Genomic DNA, 17,608 nt, shown 5'->3' with positions numbered 1-17,608 from the left:
AGGTGTGGTGTGTTTGAAAACAATGGAGGACAATATCCAGAAAGAGAGATCAGAGAGGAGGGAGACTGAAAAAAAAATGTTCAATGAATTTGATGATTAGGAGTGTATCTTTGGAGTGCAGTTGCAGTAATGTGATAGAGACTGAAGCCACATATCAGAAGACTAGAGATAGAGTGGGAGGTGAGGGAATGGGCACATCAGGTCTACATTACTTTTTAAGGAAGTTAGCTATGAAGGAGCCCTAACTGAATAGGGACAGGGTGGGATAGGAAGTTTATAGGTTAAGGGAGAGTTTTTTTCAGGATTCGGAAGAACTGAGCATATTTGAAAGATAGGAAGAGCCAGTGGAGAGGATGGAATCAAGGATGTTTGAGTGAGAGAGAATGGATGATTGTAGCAGTCATATGATTGAGAGTTTGGGAGAGCTGGAAAGATAGGTTATTTTTGGAGAAAGGAATTTTAAGGTTCTAGCTCAGAGATGGGGAGACAGAGGACTTGTGTGGTAAGGTATTAGGAATAATCATCATCAATTAACAACACCTACAACCACTGGGCTAGATAGCTGCTTGAGGATAGCTTCATAAATATGGCATGAATAAATATAAATGTATACAGAGGAGTTGAATTCATCATAGTACAGGAGAGAGGGTACTAGCAGTTAGAGAGATCAGGAAAGGCTTTATGGAAAATACCTGAGCTGCATCTTAACAGGAAGAGCTCATAAGGAGAGACAAGGGAAGGGATAGAGAAGAAAACTGGTGGGCCAGATGCTAAAGTAATTGAAAAAGTTGAAAAAAAATGACCTATCAGTTGGCAAGATTTAAGATTTAGAGCTTCAGGGGACCTTAGAGAACATCTACTCCAACCATGCCATTTTACAGATGAGGCAACTAAGGCTCGAGTTGGTGTTATCTACTACATATCAGTCAGGCAGTCAGTTGCAGAGCTGAAATTTGAACTCAGGTTATCTGACAGAATCCATTGCTCTTTCCAGCAGAGATTAGGCTTGATATAAATAGATTGTGTATGAAGGAGGAAAGGTTATTGAGAAACCAAAGCCAGTATAACCAGGTCTTCTGACTATAAATCCAGTGTGCTTTCTACTGTGCTATTCTGTCTCCTTAAATAAAATGACCTTCTTCCCCTGCCTTCCGCATCTTCATCCTCCTTGACCTCTCTCTAGCATTTGATATTATTGACAAGTATTGAATTTCCCCTGCCTTAATTTCTGAGGCACCATCTTCTTCTAGTTCTGTGCCTATCTCTCTTGCTGTTCCTTCTCCGTCTTCTTTGTCGATCCTTCCTCTTGCTTTTTATGGTAGAAATTCTAAAAGAGGGCTCTCCTTAACTCCCTTCTCTTTATGCATTGTCCTTCCTTAATAATCTCATCATGGATTCAATCATTATGTTTAGGCAGGTGAGTTTCAAATCTGTTATCTCCATCCCTGACTCCTCTTCAAACTCTAGTCCCATGTCTGAAACTGCCTGTGGTCTACATCTACCTGCATATTCCAGTTGCATTTCAGCTGCATTCCAATTGCAAATGGAGCATGTCTAAAGTCAAGCTTGTCTTTCTGATCTCTGACAGCTCTAAGCTGTGTGACCCTGCTCTAGGCACAAATTAACTTAATGTTCCAGGCAACTTTCTAAGACTATAGAAGACAAATGAGGTGCTGACTTGCTTTGGTAGAGGGAACTTCCTCACCTGGGAGTTCCCTTTAACCAATAAAATCACAGATCCCTCCCCTATCTCTATCAAAAAACATTTCCAACCACAGTGTCCCTAACAAATGGCTAACCAACTTCCATTTTCCCTTCCCTCCAATCCAGACATCATCCCTAAACATACATTATAGTAATGTTGCTCTTTTGTTTAAAAATTATTTTATTGTCTTAAAAGTTAATCAGTGATGGTGAACTTGTAATTTACTGAGGTAAATGATTTCATCTTTAACAATTCCAGTTTTTGATTTTTCCTTTTATAGAGTCAAAATCTAACTCATTGACTCTGTCCTGGGGCAGCTAGGTGGTGCAGTGAGTAGAGCACCAGTGCAGGAGTCAGGAGGACCTGAGTTCAAATCTTACCTCAGACACTTGACACTCATTAGCTGTGTGACCTTGGGCAAGTCACTTAACCCCAATTGCCTCATCCTGGGTCATCTCTAGTCATCCTGATGAATACCTGGTCACTGCATTCAGATGGCTCTGGAGGGGAGTGAGGCTGGTGACCTGCACAGCCCTCCCTCACTAAAATAAAGTCAAGTGCAAGTCATGTCATTGTTTCTCTGATGGCATGGTCTTCTACAGCAACAAAGGATGAACACACACACATTGACTGTGTCCTATACTATCCATCCATTAGTCCTAGTTCTTCCTGGGGTCAAGCAGAATAAATGAATGAAAAAATATTTATTAATTGTTGAATATGTGCTAAGTGTTGGGGATAGAGATAGGAAAAGTGAGACAGTCCCTGCTCTCAGGAAGCTCATACTCTTACATGGAGGGAGGAGACAACACATATAGCTTGGGAGCAAATGGAAAAGCCTGGGAGTTCTGAGGGTTCGATGGTGGTTTGGATGGTAAAGCCCAGGGGTCCCTAAGGTTACATAGGTAGTCCCAGCTGACAGTGCTGAGGGACTGCAGAGCAGATGGTAAAGCCTGGTGGTTCTCCATCTCATTGGAAAGAATTAGAGTTATTGACTCACAGCTAATGTGAACCATTTTAGCAGCCAAACAAACTCTGTTCAGCCAAACATACTGGAAAAGAGAGGAAGGGAACCATATCCTCGTCTGTTCCACTCATGGTGGGTCATTTCTAAGCCTCCCCACCCCTTTTTTAGCTCTAAAAAAGTCTGGTTCTACTTATTAACTTAATTATTAACTCTTTGAACATCAGTTTCCTTACCTATAAAATAAGGCTCTTGGATTAGATTCCTCCTAAAGTCTCATCTCACTCTCTATTATTGAATTATTCTCTGATATCTAATTATTCTAATTTCTTCTTAACTTTCACTTTGAGAACATTTTTCTGTAGCAAATGAATACTTTAGCACTGCCAAGTGTCTTGGCACCAATGGTCAATCAGTAAACATGTATCAAGCACTGACTCTGTGTCAGGCACTGTGTTAAATGCTGGGGATAACAGAAAGAGTTAAAAGACAGTCCCTGACCTCAAGGAGTTTATAATTTAATGAGGTAGACCCCATGAAAACAAATATATACGAAAGAAACTCTGTTCAGGATATGGAAGAAATAATTAACAGGGAAGGCACTGGAATGAAGAGGGGTTGGGGAAAGCTTCCTGTAGAAGGTGAGAAGCCTGGGAAGTCAGTCGTTGGAATGGGGGAGGGAGAGTCTTCTAGGTATGGGAGATAGCCAGAGAAAATGCTAGCAGCTAACTCAGCGTCTTGAAGAAACCACAGCATTCAACCAGATACTAGGCAAATGATTTGGTCTCCTGTAAGGCACCCTAGAGGAAAGATGTGAGGGAGTAAGCATTTATTAAGCACCTACTGTATTTCAGGCACTCTGCTAGACACTTTATAAATTATCTCATTTGAGCAGGTGAGGGAAGACAAGGAGAAGAGGGAGCTACTAAGGTCCCTGAGGCTGTGGCAGTGGCCCAAAACCAGGCAAGCTTAGCTGGTATTTCTGACCTTTGTGGAGCAGAGGGCATCCTTAAAGGGACAGGGAGAGCTTTTCTTCCCCAGTGGCTGGCTGCCAATTCAGATGCCAGGACTGTGAAGAGACGATTGTTCTGGCAAGGGGAGACCGCCCAAGCTTTTCTCTTTCCCCTTTTGCCAACCGCATGTCCCCCTGTGATGTGCAGCATGTCAAACATGGCAGGGCAGTAAGCTCTCCCCAATCAGTCTCCCCACTTCTCTCCTTCCCCATGGTGTCCTAAGGCAGCCTTGTCACTAAGGGGGAGAGAATGAAGAAGCCCACATGTTTCTGCTAGCCTGCTATGTAGAGATTATTGCATCAGTAAATTTAAAAACTTAAGCAGGACTATATCACTAGTCTAGGCTGAATTATAATTCTCTCTAGGGGTTCAGACCCTTTTTCAGAATAATGTTTTTAAATGCATAAAATGAAACATATAGTATTACAAAGGAAACCATTATTTTGAAGAAGGTGATCCAAATATTGAAAAAAAATTTTACAGGCCCCAGGAGAGAATGATATTATTAAAAATGAGTTTAAGGAAGGTAGGCCCTCTTGAGTAAGGCCAGTCCTGCAACAGAATTATATGTCCACTAGTGTCTTCTCATGGGTCCTTTCTAGGCAGGTTTCAGTTCAGGGCCTAAGCTTTCTTGTCTGTAGCAATGTTTCACATAAACAGAGGGAGGACTGTGGTTGGGTTTAAGAAAAACAGGACAAATCCTGATTCTGAGACTGAGCAAGTCGCTCCATCTTCTTGAGTCTCGGTTTATCTGTAAGGTGGAGACTTCTACTACCTGTCTAACAGGACCGTTGAAAGAGCTGTATGCATCTTAAAACACTATATAAATATTAATTATTTTTACTTATTCAAAGACTGTGTGCCTGAGGCTCAGCTCTTAATGCCTCAGCTTCCCCATGTGCAGAGGGAGGAACAAATCCCTGCCCTGTCCTCACTTCTACCAGATGTGGTGGCACAGAATAAACTTGGCTACTGTAGGAGGGTCTAGGAACCACATCTGTCAGGCGATCTGACCTCTTCAGAGAGAACCTTAGGAAGAGAAAACAAGTTACAGGCTAGAAATAACGAGACATAAATACAAGGTATCCTAATTACTATCCACACCCAGCTCCCTCCCCTGGGTTAAATTTAACCCTCTCCTGCACAAGGTTTTCTTGACCTCGTGGAAAAGAGTGAATGTTAGGCTTTTTGGTACAACCCAGAAAGCACTGTGTATTCAGCATTAGCCTTATAATTCCAACAAAAGGAACATGAGAGTTAAGTCTGCAGTCTCTACTTATAACGCTTTGGTTTTATTTACTTCTGAATTTTTTTTCGATTCTGAATTTTTCAGAAAATTATTCTGTTCCACTGAATTTCTCCATTGAATTTCTCCCCGTTTGGACTCCAGTTGGAGACTTGGGTTTCACCTAATAGCACTTTGGAGCTAAAGTTGTGCATTATTATTTTTTAATTTCTTATGGGATAAGGCAAGAGGTGGGGGAGGCAGAAGGGGGAGCTTCTTTCATCTTTGAAGGTGAACCAGGCTCTTTTGTAGCTAGGCTCTTTGGGGGAGAAATATAAAGCTCCATAGCAATTTACTGGGACCATTCCTGCTTTGTTTACAAATGTCAACACACTGTGAATGCCGGTGGTGGGGGAGGAGTTCTTTCTCAGCCTCCACTTGAGGCCCACTTGAACATACTTGTATTAATAGAGATATTTCAGGAAGGCCTCACGAGGTCATTCTAGTCATTGGGATGAAGACCTTTGACATTTCAGGCCTCCTCTGGGGTCTTCTGGTGGTCATCCAAAGCTAGATTTTCAGTGTAAGACTGTATATTCTTAGATTCAAGAGGTCTGATGGGTGGCAGTCTACCACACTAGCTTGGGGGGGGGGGGGGGGTGGGTCACGAAGGCTTATCTAACTAACCCTCAAATCGAGAAAATAGATGACCCCAAGACCATTTCAGAGGATCATAGATTTAGAGCTCATCTAAATCATCTCATCTAACCTTGTTTTATAAAGGAGACAGTTGGGACTCAGACAAATGAAGTGACTCACCTGATGTCTCAGAGGTAGGAAATAACAGAGCTGAGATTCTAATCCAGGCTCTGATTCTGAATTCTCTTTTCCTGATACCTTACTGCTTGACTTTTCATCTTTTCTCCTATTGTTGCCCACTCTGGGGACTCTTTTTCTAGAAGGGATTTCTACTTGGGATACAAAGTTGGACTAAATGACTCTTGGAAGTCCCTTAATATTTCTAAGGCACACTTTTCAAGAAACTTCAATGGCTCCTCTCTCTATTTTTTGAGAAAAAAAATACAAGCTCCTCCGTTTATCATTTGAAGCCTTTCCTAATCTGCCTGGAGCCTACCTTCTGGCTAATTACACATTACTTCACCTCTTCCATGTTAAACATGCCCAGTTCTCTTGCTGGAATTTTTATATGATGCTTCATCCAATACCCTTGCCATTTCAGTTGCCTTGCCCTGTATACTTTCTCATTTATCCTTTTAAACTGTGGCTTCTGTGTGTGCATGGTACTCTTGATGTGTCCTGACCAGCACAGAGGATGATGGGACTGTCCCAGCAGCTGTCTCACTCATTCTGAGCTTTAAGTTCATGTGTAGTTCCTTGCCTTTGGGTATTTGAACTACATCTCTCAAAACACACATGAAGCACAGTATGAACTTTAGGCAGTCTTTCCCATAAGTAAGAGGTTTGGGGACCCTCTGCCTGTGTGCTTTGAAGTTCCTGTATCTTCCGCACATCCCACTTCATGCATTTTTGGGAGCCTGGGCTACCTTGGCAGGACTAGCTGTACTCAATATGGGAGAGAAGAACAGCGAAGAGAGGAAGGGAACATTCATTAAATGGCTCTTCTGCGGTAGGCTCTGTCCTAAGCACTTATAAATATTAACTTATTTGATTCTCACAGTAACCCTGGGAGGTAGTCGCTATTATCATCTCTATTTTACAGTTGCAGACATTGAGACAGATAGAGACTAAATGACTTGCCTGGGGTCACACAGCTAGTAAGTGTCCAAGGCTGGACCTGAACTCAGAACTTTTTGATTCCAGCCTTAGTGATCTAGCCACCATACCACCTAGCTGCCTAGTAATAATAATAGCTAACATTTATATAGTGCTTACTATATGCCAGGCAGTGTGCTAAATGCTTTGCAGTTATCTCATTTGCTCACAGCAATCCTGGGAGGTAAGTATTATTATCCCCATTTTACAGATGAGGAACCTGAGGCAAACAGCGGTTAGGTGACTTGCCTGGGGTCACACAAGTAGTGTCTGAAGCCAAACTCCAGGCCTAGCACTTACTGAACCATCTTGCTGCTTCAGTAAAAGGTCTGATTCTTTCTGATGGGAGTCAGGCTTTGTTAAGTGTGATGGGGAAGGGAAAAGTATTCCAGGGCATCGTAGGAATAGAGCTGAATGGATTTACTTCCAGCAGAACCCTGAGACCCCTGGCTGCCCACTCCACTGTTACGATCCTTATTGTTCCGTCCCATTCTCTGCCTCTTTTCCCCACACCAACCCCACCAGACAGTCTCGAAGAATCAAATAGATTTGGGTCCATGACAAGCCCCTCTTTCTAGGCATCCTGATAGAGCATCCTGATTCATGCTTTGTAGCATTTCTCCTCTGATGAGACAGGAAACACAGAAATGGAAAGTAGAAGATAGAGAGAGTTGGAGGCCAAGGTCTTTCCTTTTCTGGACTCATTTGCTTTAGTCAGAGAATGCAAGGTAGAAAGATAGCAGGCTTTGGAAGGAGACACAGACCTAGATAATTGACATTGATGGGCTGTGGTTAAAAGGCTCCCTGTCTGCCCTGATTTCCTTTGTTCATCGTAGAGCTCATCCTTTCTGGTCTATAGTGCTAGTGAAAGGTGCAGTGCAGACACGTGAAAAAGCAGAGGCCTGTAGAGCTCAAGGCTTGTCCAAGAGGCAAAACTGGGAAGCAAATTTGACTCTCTTGAATCAGTCAGGGTGATTTAGAAAGGTGGTCTTTTTTTTGGGGAAATGAGTTGCTTAATGTTACATAGCTGGTTAGTAGCTGAGACAGGGTAAGACCCAGGTCTTAGAATTTCTGCTCCAGTGTTCATATTATTACGCTAGCTAAGTGTTACTGCATTTCAGTAACTTTCTCTACCATTAGCCTGAATTGTCACATTTCTCTCAAGATTTGAACTCAGATCTTCCAGACTCCAGGTCTGGCACTCTATTTACTGTATCACCTAGCTCTCCCCAGAAGAATGAGGCTATCTTCAGTTATTTAAAAGGTCTTTACTTGGAACCTCCATTTAAGGAGGGAACCCAGGCCTTGCCCCCAACTCAGGTCTCATTCTTCTCTATATATCTACTTCCTCTGCTATGTTCAGACTAAGTCTTAGTTTCTTCCTTGTTCCTCTAATTTGTTTATGATGTCCCTTTTAATGTCAATTAAGTCATATATCCGTTTGAAATTTATCTTCATGTATTTATGTGTATATATACATACACACATGTGTGTATATTAGTGTCAAATATTGGTGAATACCTAATTTTTGTCAAACTGCTTTCCAGTTTTACAGCAATTTTTGTCAGTAGTAACTGGTGTCTTTGGGTTTACAGAATACTTTGCCTCTGTGTTGGTTTTTGTGTGTTATGTATCTAATCTGTTCCATTGATCAGCCTCTCTTTTTAAACCAGTCCCAAATTGTTTTAATAAATATTGCTTTGTGGTATAGGGTTTTTTTTGTAATACAGTTTGAAATCTGCGGACATGTAATTTTATTGATATAGGTAACTTTTGGGTGAGCAAATTCCTTTTACCAATGTAGATCAATCAGAATGTGTTCTGTAACTTATAGTCTTAAAGGTGACTAAAGCAGTGGGGTCATACTAAAAAGGAAACAGATCCCTGCCAGCCACATGTTGACTTAAAAAATCTACAAATTAACATTGTCTATTACTATATAGTGCTATGTAGTACTGTACTCTCTCTCTGCTTCTGCCCCTTGGTTGTCTCCCACCCCACTCCCCCACCAAAAAAAACGAAACAAATCTCTGAAAAAACCCCTCCAAGTGAAGGTAAAAATGGACCTTGGCTTGAGACCTCTAGTGCTGAGATAGGGGAGCTTTTCCTTGCCCACCACCTACGTGTTTGGCCCCGTTGTGTCTTGTCTTCCATCCCTCGGTGTTCTGGTACAGTGTCTCTGTCTCTGAGCCCTGCATGTCACCTGTCCACTCCTGTCTGTGCTATGTCTAGACCCCATGTGTTTTTCCTCTCTCAGCCAGGCCTAACCCCTTCTTTGTCCTTTTCTCTGTACAAACCTCTGCTATTAAACTGTGTGCTTGTCTCCTCTCTCCACACCCTCCCTTCCTTCCCCATATAAAAACTGCTTTATGTAGAGGTCCACTCACATTTGTATTTATTTTTTTCAACACTTCTCTATTAAATTTTAATCTGGTTCTGGTCCCACTTGGGAGCTTTATGTGTGGTCAGTGAGTCTGACATTTCTGGCCTAGAATACTGAAAGGTTAAGGGACTTGCCTAGAGTCCAAAAGCACTTGCATGTCAGAGCCCTTCTTGACTTCAAGGGCAGGAATTTTATTTACTGTACCATTCTGCCTCTATAGGAAGCATACAACATCCAAACAATTCTTTATTATATTCATTAAGCTCCAAGAAAATAGACACTTCATATTGAAAAAATACTTTGCATTAACCTTAGACCTGCACCATTTCAGCAACTTAGAGTTGAGGCTCAGCCAAAAAGCATGGCTGAGTCCTAGCTACAGGATCTTCCATTTAACTATTACACTTAATCTTGCTAGCTTCATTCAGCTCACCATTTCCAACCTGAGAGATTCTGCGATTTTGACTCTTCTGTCAAACATGTTAGCTGTTCCTCACAGCTTTGTGCCATCTGGAAGTTAGATAGATCTACCATCGCTAACTTCATCTAAGTAACAGATTCAGAGTTGGAAGAATCTTTTGAAGTCATTTACTCCAGCCCCCATGAGTTTACAGAGAGTTTACATCAAACATTGTTATATGCCTTTCATGCACAAGGCATTGTGCTAGAGGATGTGGACACAAAGGCCAAAATGTAACAATCCCTGCCCTCAAGGTCCACATGTTCTATCAGAGGACATGTGGATGAGTAAATTCAAGTACATTCCAAACAATTTCATGAGGGAGAAACTGCTAACAACTCCTCTGTAACTCCTAACTTCCTAACATCCTGAGAAGACATCCTTAGGGATGTCTATAACCTACTAAAAATCATTTCTTAATGATTAACAAGCTCTGACCAGGTCATATCCTTCCCACTCCAGCAATTCTGAAGCTGAGGCTGTTATCATGCTGTCATTCAGATTTCATTTTGTTCTCTCACAGCCCCACTCCCTTAGTCCTATCTCCATCCCCAACCCTATCAACTCAACCCCACCTCCTTAATCTCTCACTCTAAAGCCTCCCTCCCCCTTCCACTGTGCTTCCTGGAATGCCTGATCTATAATAGGTAACAAACTTGCTTTCATATTAAATCTTTTTCTTTCCCACTCCTTCCCTTTGCTGACTTTCACTGAGATTTTGCCCCCTCCTGATGACACATCCTTACAGGTCATTCATTCCAGCCTTTGTTGCACTTTCACTCATTCCTTGGGGTGGGGGAGCTGGAATGCTTTTTGCTCCCCATTGCCACTTCCAAGCTATTCCCTACCACTATCATTCAGTGATTTCTCTTACTTTGAGGTTTACTCTCCTCACCACCTCAGATGAGAATCTTGCTTCATATTTCACTGAAAAAACTGGGTCCAGTCCCTGAAAGCTCCCTTTTATCCCCTTATGCTCATCTCCTATCACTAAGATGCCTACTGAAACTATCTTGTCCTCCACTCCTGCCTCACAGGAAGAGATGGACCTTCTCCTTGCCAAGGCAAGCCCCTTGTATGCGCATAAGTGATCTCATGTCATCCTCACTACTTTAGCAGGTTGCCCCCTCTATCATCCCCACTCTCACTAATCTTCACTCTCTTGTCTACACTGGCTGCTTCTCTGCTGTCTACAGACACACTCATTCTTCTCCATCCTCAAAAACCCTTCCCTTGATTCTCCTGTCTCTGCTAACTATTGCCCTCTATCTCTTCCCTTTTGTGGCTGGACTCCTTGAAAAGACTGTCTGTAGCAGATGCCTCCACTTCTTTTCTTCTCACATCTTCTCTGTAATCTAACATCTATCTTTATCATTCAGCAAATTGCTCTCTCCAAAGTTGATATCTTTTAATTGCCAATTCTAATGACTTTTTCTCAATCCTTATCCTTTTTGAGCTCTCTGCAGCCTTTGACCCTGTCAGTCACCCTCTTCTTGACAATTCTCCCTAGGTTTTCATGGTTTCATTCTCTACTACTTCTCCTCCTGCCTGGATGACCACCCCTTCTCTATCTCTTTTGCTGGATCTTCCTCCAAGTCACACCCAATAACCATGGTATCCCACAGGACGTTTTAGGCTAGGGGTAGAGTCCTTCTATAAAGGGAACTTGTTCTGTGAGGTTTGGTTTCAAAGGGTCACACTTGAGGACTTAGAGGGCCACATGTGACCTCAAGGACATAGTTTCCCCACTCCTATCTAGGCCCTCTTTCCTCTCTTCTCTCTCCCCTCCTTTCCTCCCTTCTCTCTTCCCTCTATATTTCACTTGGTTGATCTCTCAGTTTCCATGAATTCAAATATTTCACTGCTGATAATTCTTAAATCTACCTGTCAAGCCTTTTGACAGTTGACAACAACTTCTTTGTTGATTCACATCTCCTATCTCTAACTGCTTATTTATACACCTTGAACTGGATGTCCCATAGACATATTAAACTCAAGATATCCAAAACTGACCTAGTTATTATCCCCCTTGCCAAGCCCTCTGCTTTTCTAAACTCCCCTATTACTGTTAAGGTTACCACCAACCTCCCAGTTACCTAGGCTTGAACCTTAGGTGTCATCCTTATTTTTCTGTCACCTCCCATATATAATCTTTTCTAAGGTTTGTTGATTTTACCTTTGTAACATCTCTTAAATATGCCTCCTTCTCTCCTTAGCTCTTATCACTTCATGTCTGGATTATTCAGTTGATTTCCCTAGCCTCAAGTGTTTCCCCACTCTGGGTCATCCTCCACACATCTGTCAGTGATCTTTCCAAAGTATAGGGGTGACCATGTCCCTCCCCCTCTCCAATAAACTCCAATTACTCCCTATTACCTCCAGGGTAATTTCTGGGGGGGTACTCTCCCAGCTGGGACATTCTTTTCTCTTATAAATTTTTTTTAAAAAAATCAAATGTTATTGTATTTTCAAAGATTAGCCTTCTCTCCCTCTCTTTCCCACGATGAATTTATCTCAGCCTATTCTCTTGAGTCCATCATCTCTCTGTCAAGAAGTGAGCAGTAGCATGTTTCACCAGAAATTGTGGTTGGTCATTATTGATTAGAGTACTAAGTGAATTTTAGTTGAAACACACACATATACATATACATGAATATGTTATATGTTATATATTAGAAACATATGCATATATTTTGATGTTTTATACAATTATATTCGTAAAACATGTATGTTTTATACACACACATATTTTTTTCAGCTGAGATCCACTTTCTCATTCTTCCACTCCAAACCCACCCATTGAGAACACAAGTAAAACAAAATCCATTATTCACATGTGTAGACAATCAAAACATATTTCCATATTAGTTATATCCTCTGTCATTCTTTTTTTTATTTTTTTTATTTTTTATTTATTTAATTTTTAACATTCATTTTCACAAAATTTTGGGTTACAAATTTTCTCCCCTTTTATCCCCTCCCCCCCAAACCCAAGCATTCTAATTGCCCCTGTGACCAATCTACTCTTTCTTCTATCATCCCTCTCTGCCCTTGTCTCCGTCTTCTCTTTTGTCCTGTAGGGCCAGATAGCTTTCTTTACCCCTTTACCTGTATTTCTTATTTCCTAGTGGTAAGAACATTACAGTTGATCCTAACACTTTGAGTTCCAACTTCTTTACCTCCCTCCCTCTCCACCCCTTCCCTTTGGAAGGCAAGCAATTCAATATAGGCCAAATCTGTGTAGTTTTGCAAATGACTTCCATAATAGTTGTGTTGTATAGGACTAACTATATTTCCCTCCATCCTATCCTGTCCCCCATTACTTCTATTCTCTTTTGATCCTATCCCTCCCCATGAGTGTCGACCTTGAATTGCATTCTCCTCCCCATGCCCTCCCTTCTATCATCCCCCCCACCCTGCTTGTCCCCTTGTCCCCCACTTTCCTGTATTGTGAGATAGGTTTTCCTACCAAAATGAGTGTGCATTTTATTCTTTCCTTTAGTGGAATGTGATGAGAGTAGACTTCATGTTTTTCTCTCACCTCCCCTCTTTATCCCTCCACTAATGAGTCTTTTGCTTGCCTCTTTTATGAGAGATAATTTGCCCCATTCAATTTCTCCCTTTCTCCTCCCAATATATTTCTCTCTCACTGCTTGATTTCATTTTTTTTTTTAAGATATGATCCCATCCTCTTCAATTCACTCTGTGCACTCTGTCTCTATGTATGTGTGCGTGTGTGCATGTGTATGTGTGTACTCCCACCCAGTTCCCAGATACTGAAATGTTTCAAGAGTTACAAATATTGTCTTTCCATGTAGGAATGTAAACAGTTCAACTTTAGTAAGTTCCTTATGACTTCTCTTTGCTGTTCACCTTTTCATGGTTCTCTTCATTCTTGTGTTTGAAAGTCAAATTTTCTTTTCAGCTCTGGTCTTTTCATCAAGAAAATTTGAAAATCCTCTATTTCATTGAAAGACCATTTTTTCCCCTCAAGTATTATACTCAGTTTTGCTGGGTAGGTGATTCTTGGTTTTTGTCCTAGTTCCTTTGACTTCTGGAATATCCTATTCCATGCCCTTCGATCCCTTAATGTAGAGGCTGCTAGATCTTGTGTTATCCTGATTGTATTTCCACAATACTTGAATTGTTTCTTTCTAGCTGCTTGCAATATTTTCTCCTTGACCTGGGAACTCTGGAATTTGGCCACATGTTCCTAGGAGTTTCTCTTTTTGGATGTCTTTCATGCGGTGTTCTGTGGATTCCCTGAATATTTATCTTGCCCTCTGGTTCTAGAATCTCAGGGCAGTTTTCCTTGATAATTTCATGGAAGATGATGTCTAGGCTCTTCTTTTGATCATGGCTTTCAGGTAGTCCCAAAATTTTTAAATTGTCTCTCCTGAATCTATTTTCCAGGTCAGTTGTTTTTCCAATGAGATATTTCACATTATCTTCCATTTTTCCATTCTTTTCTCTTTGTTCTATGATATCATACTTTCTCGCAAAGTCCTTAGCCTCCATCTGTGCCATTCTAGTTTTGAAAGAACTATTTTCTTCAGTGAGTTTTGAATCTCCTTTTCCATTTGGCTAATTCTGCTTTTGAAAGCATTCTTCTCCTCATTGGCTTTTTGAACCTCTTTTGCCACTTGAGTTAGGCTAGTTTTCAAGGTGTTAATTTCTTCAACATTTTTTTGGTTCTCCTTTAGCAGGGAGCTGATCTGCTTTTCATGCTTTTCTTTCATCTCTCTCATTTCTCTTCCCAGTTTTTCCTCCACCTCTCTAACTTGATTTTCAAAATTCCTTTTGAGCTCTTCCATGGCCTGAGCCCATTGGGTGGGCTGGGACACAGAAGCCTTGATTTCTGTGTCTTTGCCTGATGGTAAGCATTGTTCTTCCTCATCAGGAAGGAAGGGAGGAAATGTCTGTTCTCCAAGAAAGTAGCCTTCAATAGTCTTATTTCTTTTCCCTTTTCTGGGCATTTTTCCAGCCAGTGACTTGACCTCTGAATATTCTCCTCACACCCACCTCGCCTCCTGGTCCTCCCAGCCAGTGTTTGGGGTCTGAGATTCAAATGCTGCTTCCAGCCTTAGGACTTTTGGCGGGGGCAGGGCTGCTATTCAGTGTGAGAATTAAGTTCAGGTGGTCAGGTCTGGGCAGGGCCGCCTCTCAGGCTCAGTTCCCTCAGGGGGTTTATGCACAGACCTTCCACAATGGATCCAGGCTCCCGCCCGCTTGGGGAGCCCCTGTCTGCAGCCGCCTCTCAGCTTCTACCTCCCGGGGGGCCCGAATCATGGGGGCACCCACTCCCCTCTCGACCTGCCAAAGAGACTCTCTCACCGACCCCTGTCACCTGTGGGCGGAGGGACTTGTGTGGCCGCTGGAGATCCCGTCCCTGAAGCCTGCTTGGGTCTGTTTCTCTTGGTGCCGTGGCCGCAGCAGGTCTGGGCTGGGCTGGGCTCCGCGTCTGCAGAGCGACGGACTTTTGCGAGAGGTTTGCAGGTCCCTCTGTGGGTGGAGGGACCCGCGTGGCCACTGGAGATCCCGTCCCGGAAGCCCGCTTGGATCTTTTCCTCTCGGTGCTGCGGCCGCTGCAGGGCTGCCCTCAGCTCCCAGTCTCGGCACCCAGTCCTCAGCGCGAAGGACCCCCCGCGAGAGGTTTGCGGGTCCCTCCGGAACAGAAATCTCCCTCGCTCCAATATTCCGTGGCCTCTGGGTGCAGAATTCGCCGTGAGATACTCCCCTGTAGCCGTTCTGTGGGTTGTGGGTTTGGAGCTATGTGTATGTGCGTCTTTCTACTCCGCCATCTTGGCTCCGCCCCCCTCTATGTCATTCTTAACTTAAGAGTCCTTCACCTCTTTATCAGAAACTGGAAAGCCACTTTCTTCATTAGCTTTCTGGAATCCTGGTTGGTCATTATGTTGATAAGAGTTTAACACAATAGTATTCCATCACATTTATGTATCACAATTTATGTATCATTCCCGACTTATGGGCACCCCCTCAGATTCTTCTTTGCCACCTCAAAAAGAGATATAAGTATTTTTGTGCAGCCTTAAGTTGGATTTGCTCAAGTCTCATCTTTACCTTAATCTACCGTCCCTCTAATTCCCCCTTCCCCTTCTCCCTTTTTCCCTTTTATTTCACTATTGATTGAATTATGTTTCTTTACCTACCTGTGTATGTGTTCTTCTTTCTTTTGACCAGTTTAGGTAAGATTGAGGTTCAAGTGTCAGCAACTTTCCTTCCAGCCCTCTTCCTTGTTTGTGTACTTATGAGAAATTTTCATTAATCTTCCTTCCTCTTCTCCCTCCTCTGTACTCTTCTTCCTTTCTTTTTTCCATTTGTTCTTATGATTATCAAGACATAATAGAACCACTCCCAAGGCCTTCTCTAATTGGACTGTGTCTATGAACTCTGATGACGATAGGGATCAAAGGGGACCCATCTCCCCATATTTGAATGTAAGCAGATTATTCTTATTTAATCCTGTATCATTGTTCATTCATGTTTACCTTTTTATGTTTCTCTTCATTCCTGTGTTTCAACTTTAAAATTTCTCTGCAGCTCTAGTTTTTCATCAGGAATGCTTAGAAGTCTTCTGTTTCATTAAAGGTTTATTTTTTCCCCCTCTAGCATTATACTTAGTTTTATTGGGTAAGTTATTCTTGGCTGTAAGCCTATATTTTTTTCCTTTTGGATTATCATATTCCAAGTTCTCCTCTCTTTTAAAGTAGTGGCTGTTAAATCACATGTGATTTTTACTGCTTGGTACCTGAATTTTTGCCTGCTTGCAATATTTTTTCTTTGACCTGGAAACTTTGAATTTTGGCCATGATGTTCCTGGGATTTTTATTTGGGGGTTTCAGGAAGTGACCAGTGGATTTTATTTTGAGTTGGCCCCCAGTTCCTAAGAGATTGGGCAGTTTTCTTTTAATATGATGTGTAAGTTTTTTGTTTTTGGCATGACATTCATATAGACCAAACTGACACAACTTGGCAGTAGGTAAGGGTCGAAATTAAAATAGACTGACCTTCTTTGGGGTGCAGATAGGTTTGTAAGTGGATCACTTTCCAAGTAAAGGTATAATTAATGATTAAACTATCTTACAAATAAACCATAATTTAAAAAGAGAAATTTCGGTTAATATCAATTAATTATACTTATTAAGATTTTTATTTATCATTAAATCATATTAATATTAAAAAATTACTTTGCTAAGTGGTACAAATTTTAATACATTTTTCAGATTTTCTTATTTTTTCCATTTAGCTAATAAGATGTATCATACATCTTGTCAGCAGTTTATCATACTACGGAATCATGTATGAAATTGATTTCTTTAAGAATCCGAGAACTAACCTTAGCAGCTACCTCATTTTCTGAGTTCACTTTCTTGAAAAGAATGTTCCTCCATTGAGATTTTTCAACAGTATTGATACTTTAATTTGTTCTTTATTGGTGTCCAATTTGCTTAAGTCAAGATGTTTTGATTCAAAATGGTGATGAAGATTGTATTCTTTCAGAAGATTGTATTGCTTCAGAATGCCTTGACAAACAAGGCACAATATTTTGTCTCTCATGTAAGTAAACAAGTATCTGTTTGTCTACTCACTGTGGATTCAACTCTCTGTGTTCTGATTTGATCTTCCTTTTCTTTTTATCATCCATTTTACAAAGTCACCCCAAAAACTTTAATGTTAGAACCAAAAAATCTCTACAGCAGCTATTCACATACAAAGAAATACTGAACTGAGTCCCTTGAGCGTGGAGAGAGTGCAAGACACTCATATAATTTTGGAGGGTGGCTGCGCAGCAAGGGAGGGGAAGGAGCCCTTACGTTGTTGCAGCTCATCTTGTAATGGGTGTCAGCTGCATTGGCGAGTGGCTGCACTCACTTTGTCCATGTTCAGTGCAGGTAATGATGGAAAACATGGTGAAAAGATAATACTCTCACTCCTCTCAGACTAGAGACAGATTGATGGTCAGCTGCTGTGGGTCACACTAGCCAAGGTACATGACCGGGCGCAATAGTGACTAGTGGGAGGCAGGATAATTGGGGTATAGAC

The 17,608-nt window shown here is 41.7% G+C and overlaps 1 protein-coding gene across 10 annotated transcripts in view; it reads left to right on the top strand.

Moving 5' to 3' along the window:
• GRAMD1B (GRAM domain containing 1B) overlaps positions 1–17,608 on the top strand; it is a 333,834-nt gene that overhangs the window by 211,045 nt on the left and 105,181 nt on the right. The window lies entirely within an intron of this gene.

Source organism: Notamacropus eugenii, chromosome 5, assembly GCF_028372415.1.
Source record: "Notamacropus eugenii isolate mMacEug1 chromosome 5, mMacEug1.pri_v2, whole genome shotgun sequence".
Classification (NCBI taxonomy): Eukaryota; Metazoa; Chordata; class Mammalia; order Diprotodontia; family Macropodidae; genus Notamacropus; species Notamacropus eugenii.
The sequence above is the reverse complement of the archived record's forward strand: the minus strand, read 5'-3'. Positions and strand labels throughout refer to the sequence as shown.